The sequence below is a fragment of the Scyliorhinus torazame genome, chromosome 12 (genome assembly GCF_047496885.1).
Source record: "Scyliorhinus torazame isolate Kashiwa2021f chromosome 12, sScyTor2.1, whole genome shotgun sequence".
In the NCBI taxonomy this organism is placed as follows: Eukaryota; Metazoa; Chordata; class Chondrichthyes; order Carcharhiniformes; family Scyliorhinidae; genus Scyliorhinus; species Scyliorhinus torazame.
In genome coordinates, this window is record NC_092718.1 from 25,184,860 (window position 1) to 25,190,859 (window position 6,000).

At 49.6% G+C, this 6,000-nt stretch overlaps 1 pseudogene; it reads right to left on the bottom strand.

Annotated features, from left to right (window-relative positions):
• Positions 1–636: 636 nt before the first annotated feature.
• LOC140387446 (UDP-glucuronosyltransferase 2C1 pseudogene) lies at positions 637–3,287 on the bottom strand (annotated as a pseudogene).
• Between the last annotated feature and the right edge of the window lie 2,713 nt (positions 3,288–6,000).

Consider the following 6,000-nt stretch of genomic DNA (forward strand, 5'->3'; position numbering starts at 1 on the left):
CACAATCAACACCCGATGAGGATACTTGTATGAAAGAGTTAAGAAGGCAGCCAGATTGCACAGAAACATTTCTTTATTAATGATTGTCATTACATAACACCATTTCAAAATCAGATAGCACATGTACTCTGTTCTTATTCAAAAAATAAGACCCTCCATTTAACCGTGACATCACCGAGTGTTTCTGGACCTGACCAACAATGAAAAATCGATGATAAGCGTAGAAGATCCTTTGTCTTCACAGCACTGTCTTAGAACAACACACAATTCTTATAATTGACACTTTATTTGCTCAAAGACCCCAGCAGTATTCTCCCTGTTTCACCCAACATTTATTTACATTTTGAGACTCAGGACGGAACCTTACTAGAATTTGCCACACAGACCAATTCTCTTGAGCGTTGGAATCTTGAGCCTCTGAGAGAAAAGGAAATGAGTGGGTGTGGATTACTCCGTCACTCTGGCAGGGGAGAGACTCATACACTGATCAGCATTGCATCTTAATGTCCCCAAGCGCTACAACAGAGGTGCAGGGGGCTGTCCCCCACACCCAAAAGTCCTTGCCGGCATACTCAACACCCCCCACTGGACTTCTCTCTCCCCCCCCTCCCCCCCCCAACTGGGAAAATCCTCACAGGTATTACAACATTCCCAACCCTCCACTAGATGCACAAGGCACAGCCGGCACTCCTTCTCCCCCCTGTCCATCAGACATCGACAGAAAACCCACTCCGATCCACGGGCAGGGGTGCACATTTTTCGGGGCTGCGGGCACTGCGGTCCGAGGCGCGCGAGCCGGCCGAAAGGGGTGACTATTTTGTCGGCCATGTTCCGCAAGCGGCCGCCAACGTCCGCATGCGCGGCCACGGACCTGGCAATTCTCCGGGGCATATCAGCAGCTCGAGCCGGGTGCTCTATGCTGCTGTCCTCCTAGTCCCCAGCAAAACGGGGAATCGGTGGCCGTTTTGCCGCAGTTATTCTGGTGTAAAACGCCACCATTCCCACGGCGGCGCGGATACATAGCCCCAGAATCGGAGAATCCAGCTCGCGGTCTCTCCCATGTGAATCGCATTTCCTGATTCCGGCGAGACTTTCCACCGCCGATCCTGTGGGCAGTAAGTGTGGGCTCAAGACGGTGCCCATGATATTGTGGCACGATCTGAACTTCACAGCAGTATGACTGAGGTCAGCTCTTTGTGCCTATTTTGCGATGGAGCCCAATGTCACTCAGCAAAGAGAAACTTCCCTGCAAATTGCCAGGATATGGCTGACACAAATGGAGGGGGACATCGAGGCATCAAACATGCTGAGAGACGCTGGAGAGCTTTGGCTATAAAAGAATGGATGCAATGGTTGGGGTGAAATGGCCTTTCTTGCCAGTGAATCCCAGATGTCTCACATTCATATTTTATGTTCTTGATCACATGCCAACGAATAGGATGATTAGTTTTGAATAATGCTTGTAAAGTACTTCTTTACTATCGAATGTGACACAAGAAGAGCATTTCCCTGTTAGTATCTACTATTATCTGAAAAGCCATTCTTGTGATTCCTCCATGAAAGCCGTCATTACAAAGTCATGACATTCAGACAGGAATGTATTAGATACTGGATTAAAAGTATCTATTCTTAAATTGAAATGCTTCAAAGCTCCAATTCAAAAGCAAATATCTTACTGAATTTTTTGCTTTTTCTTCCAAGTGATGTTACAAAGTTTTTTCAACAGTAGAACTGTCAGCACTGTAACCATTAGTAACACAGATAACAGGAGGATCATCACATCTACACAATAGTAAACATACCAGGGGAGCCGGTAAGATTCTGAGCGTAAATGTGCTGCACCTTTGTGTCGAGCAACATACTCAATCCAGAAAATGGCTCTCTCCATTGGAGACTCTGGTTGATCCCTGTGGAGAGCAGAGAGTTTCTGCATGTTATCCCGATAGGATGTGTTGTTTATGACTTTGTGAAGTGCCTGCAATAAATCTGATGACTGCATGGCTGCGACATTAATCACTTTTGCTGCCCCTCGGGTTTCAAGTCTGAGTAAATTGTCAAACTGGTCAAAAAGCAGAGGGATGCCAACTACTGGCACCCCGTGATAGATGGCTTCATAAACTCCATTGGTGCCACCATGGGTAATGAATGCTCGTGTCTTGGGGTGCCCTAGAAGGTCATTCTGAGGGATCCATTTTGCCAGTAGCGTATTATTTCCTATGTTGGGAGGGATCTTTCCATCGTGTCTCCAAATAACTTTCTGAGGTACTTGAGCAAAGGCCTCTGCTATTTTCATTGTAATTTGCAATGGCAAAGAGCTTATAGTGGTCCCCAGAGACATCACAATAATCCCATGTTCCCCTGAGGATTGGACAAACTCTTCAAACTCTGCTGCTAGAGGTTTGGATGGTTTACACTGGAATCCCCCAATGTAAACAATGTTTGGCATGGTGGGTCTTGGGAATTCAAATATGAAATCAACCCTCATCAGCCACACATCTGCACCTTGGAGAAGTGTCTTGGCATCTGTGTCTGGGCCCAGATATCGATGGCAGAGTTCATTGTACATCGGGTAGGTGAAAAATTCTGAAATGAATAGTTGAAAAATACGATGGAGTACATTTTGTGTTCGCTGTAGAAAACTCATTTTATCTGTCAGTCTTGAGCCGGTGATTGGGACATAGGACAGTGGCGATGGGGCAGATAGTAAATGAGCTTCTCCACCACTGTGCAAACGAACATTATTAACTACTGGGAGTTTTAAATAATACCCAAGCATTGCACCTGTAGTAAAAAATGGATCGGTCAGTATTAAATCAAAATTTGCATTTTCAAATTTCTTCAACAAAGTTTTGTTTTCAAATATCGCAATATTAAATTCTCGTCCCCAAGTATGACAGCTGTGCATAAAAGCTGCCATTTCATATTGAAACTTCACGATGGTCCATGGTGTTGTGTCTTTCTGGAAGACTCCAAGTGCCTTTTCTACAATACTCTTTATGAATTCTTCATTTGTATTTTTCCCAAGGAACCCTTGCATTTCAACCACAATGGACTGATAGAGATCAGGACTCTCTTTGATGTACCAAGATGTTGAGAAAAAAAGCACAGTGATGTCATGTCCATGAAGTCTCAGTTCTTCTATTAAAATTCTCATATTGATCCAGTGGCTACCCTCGATAGGCACAACCAAAATATTAGCGCCTTGGGTAATGGGACAAGACAGGGTGATGATGATACCAAGGGAGAATGCAACCTGGAATTGACATTTCCATCCAAGACACTTCATTCTGGGAGTAAATGGTATTGAGACTCTGTTGAAGAAAATGAGAGAAATAGAGCATAATTATGGTAAAATAACATGTAAAAAAAGGAGCAGGCATAACCCATTGATTGCCTTACACCTGCTCAAACCTTCAATTCGGTGGCTGCAATACCTCAACTCTCCCAGCATATCCCCTGATTTCTTAAGTGCCCAAAAATCTGTTGATTCCATTTTTTTTCCAATTAAGGGGCAATTTAGCGTGGCAAATCCACCTACCCTGCACATCTGTGGGTTGTGGGGGTGAGAGACCCCACTGTCACGGGAAGAATGTGCAAACTCCACATGGACAGTGACCCGGCACCGGGATCAAACCAGGGTTCTTGGCGCTCTGAGGCAGCAGTGCTAACCACTGCGCCAACGTGCCACCCCGTTGATCCCCAGCTTGAATGGACTCAATGACTGAGCAACACAGTTCTCGGGGATAGAGGGCGATATTCTCCGACCCCCCCGCCGGGTCGGAGAATCGCCGGGGGCTGGCGTGAATCCCGCCCCCGCCGGTTGCCGAATTCTCCGGCACCGGAGATTCGGCGGGAGAGGGAATCGCGCCGCGCCGGTTGGCCGGCCCCCCCCCGCGATTCTCCGGCCTGGATGGGCCGAAGTCCCGCTGCTAGAATGCTTGTCCCGCCGGCGTTAATTAAACCACCTACCTTACCGGCGGGACAAGGCAGCGCGTGCAGGCTCCGGGGTCCTGGGGGTGGCGCGGGGCGATCTGGCCCCGGGGGGTGCCCCCATGGTGGCCTGGCCCGTGATCGGGGCCCATCGATCCGCAGGCAGGCCTGTGCCGTGGGTGCACTCTTTTCCTTCTGCCTTCACCACGGTCTCCACCATGGCGGAGGCGGAAGAGACTCCCTCCACAGCGCATGCGCGGGGATGCCGTGAGCGGCCGCTAACGCTCCCGCGAATGTCATTTCCGCGCCTGCTGGCGGGGCACCTCCGCCAGCTGGCGGGGCAGAAATCAGTCCGGCGCGGGCCTAGCCCCTCAAGGGTTGTTCAGTTCTGGTGCAGGAAGGAATAATAAAGAAAGGGAATAAAAGAATGGAGAAAAAGGGCGGCGCAGTAGCACAGTGGTTAGCACGATTGCTTCACAGCTCCAGGATCCCAGGTTCGATACCCGGCTTGGGTCACTGCCTGTGCGGAGCATGCACGGTCTCCCTGTGTCTGCGTGGGTTTCCTCCGGGTGGTCCAGTTTCCTCCCACAAGACCCGAAAGATGTGCTGTTAGGTAATTTGGACATTCTGAATTCTCCCTCTGTGTACCCGAACAGGCGTCGGAATGTGGCGACTAGGGGCTTTTCACAGTAACTTCATTGCAGTGTTAATGTAAGCCGACATGTGACAATAAAGATTATTAATATTATTATAAAGAGGATCATAAGTATAGGAAAAATGTAAAATTCAAGGTTTGACCATCTGAACCTTTCTTTTTTTAAAAATATGTTTATTCAAAGTTTTTCGAACAACAATTTTCAACCAGTTAAACCCCCCCCCCCCCCCCCCCCCCCGTAACAGAAAAGAAAAAGACAAAAGAGCAAAACAAAACATAAACATATCAAGCAAACATAGTACAGAACTTATACAATGGGTTTCTCCCGCACATATTAACCCTCCCATCTGTTTGTACAAATACTACCTGGGAAAAAAACCCTCCCCCACCCACCCAAATATCCACCCCCCCGAAAGAAATACCCCCCTCCCCTCCCCTCCCCCCCCCTCCCCCCCTCCCTGGGTTGCTGCTGCTGCTGACGAGCTCCTTCTAGCACTCCGCGAGATAGTCTAGGAACGGTTGCCACCGCCTGAAGAACCCCTGCGCAGACCCTCTCAGGGCAAACTTTATCCTCTCCAGCTTAATGAACCCTGCCATGTCATTTATCCAGGCTTCCACACTGGGGGGCTTTGCGTCCTTCCATAATAGCAAGATCCTCCGCCGGGCTACCAGGGACGCAAAGGCCAGAATGCCGGCCTCTTTCGCCTCCTGCTCGTCTGCCACCCCAAATAATGCCAGCCCCCAACTTGGTTTGACTTGGACTTTCACCACCTTGGACATAGTCCTCGCGAAACCCCTCCAGAACCCTTCCAGTGCCAGGCACGACCAGAACATGTGGGCGTGATTCGCCGGGCTTCCCGAGCACCTCCCACATCTGTCCTCCACCCCAAAGAACCTACTCAGCCTCGCCCCAATCATATGCGCTTTGTGAACAACATTAAACTGTATCAGGCTGAGCCTGGCACACGAGGAAGAGGAATTAACCCTACTCAGGGCATCCGCCCATAGACCCTCTTCGATCTCCTCCCCCAACTCCTCCTCCCACTTGCCCTTCAGCTCCTCTACCAAAGCCTCCCCTTCTTCTTTCATCTCCTGATATATCGCCAAAACTTTGCCCTCTCCGACCCATGCACCCGAAATCACCCTGTCCTGGATCCGCTGTGCCGGGAGTACGGGAATTCCCTCACCTGCCGCCTCACAAACGCCCTCACTTGCATATACCTGAACGCATTTCCCGGGGGTAACCTGTACTTCTCCTCCAGCGCCCCGAGGCTCGCAAACGTCCCGTCTATAAACAGGTCCCCCATCCTTCTGATCCCTGCCCGATGCCAGCTCCGAAACCCCCCATCCATCCTCCCTGGGACGAACCGGTGGTTCTCCCAGATCGGGGACCACACCGAGGCTCCCATCTCACC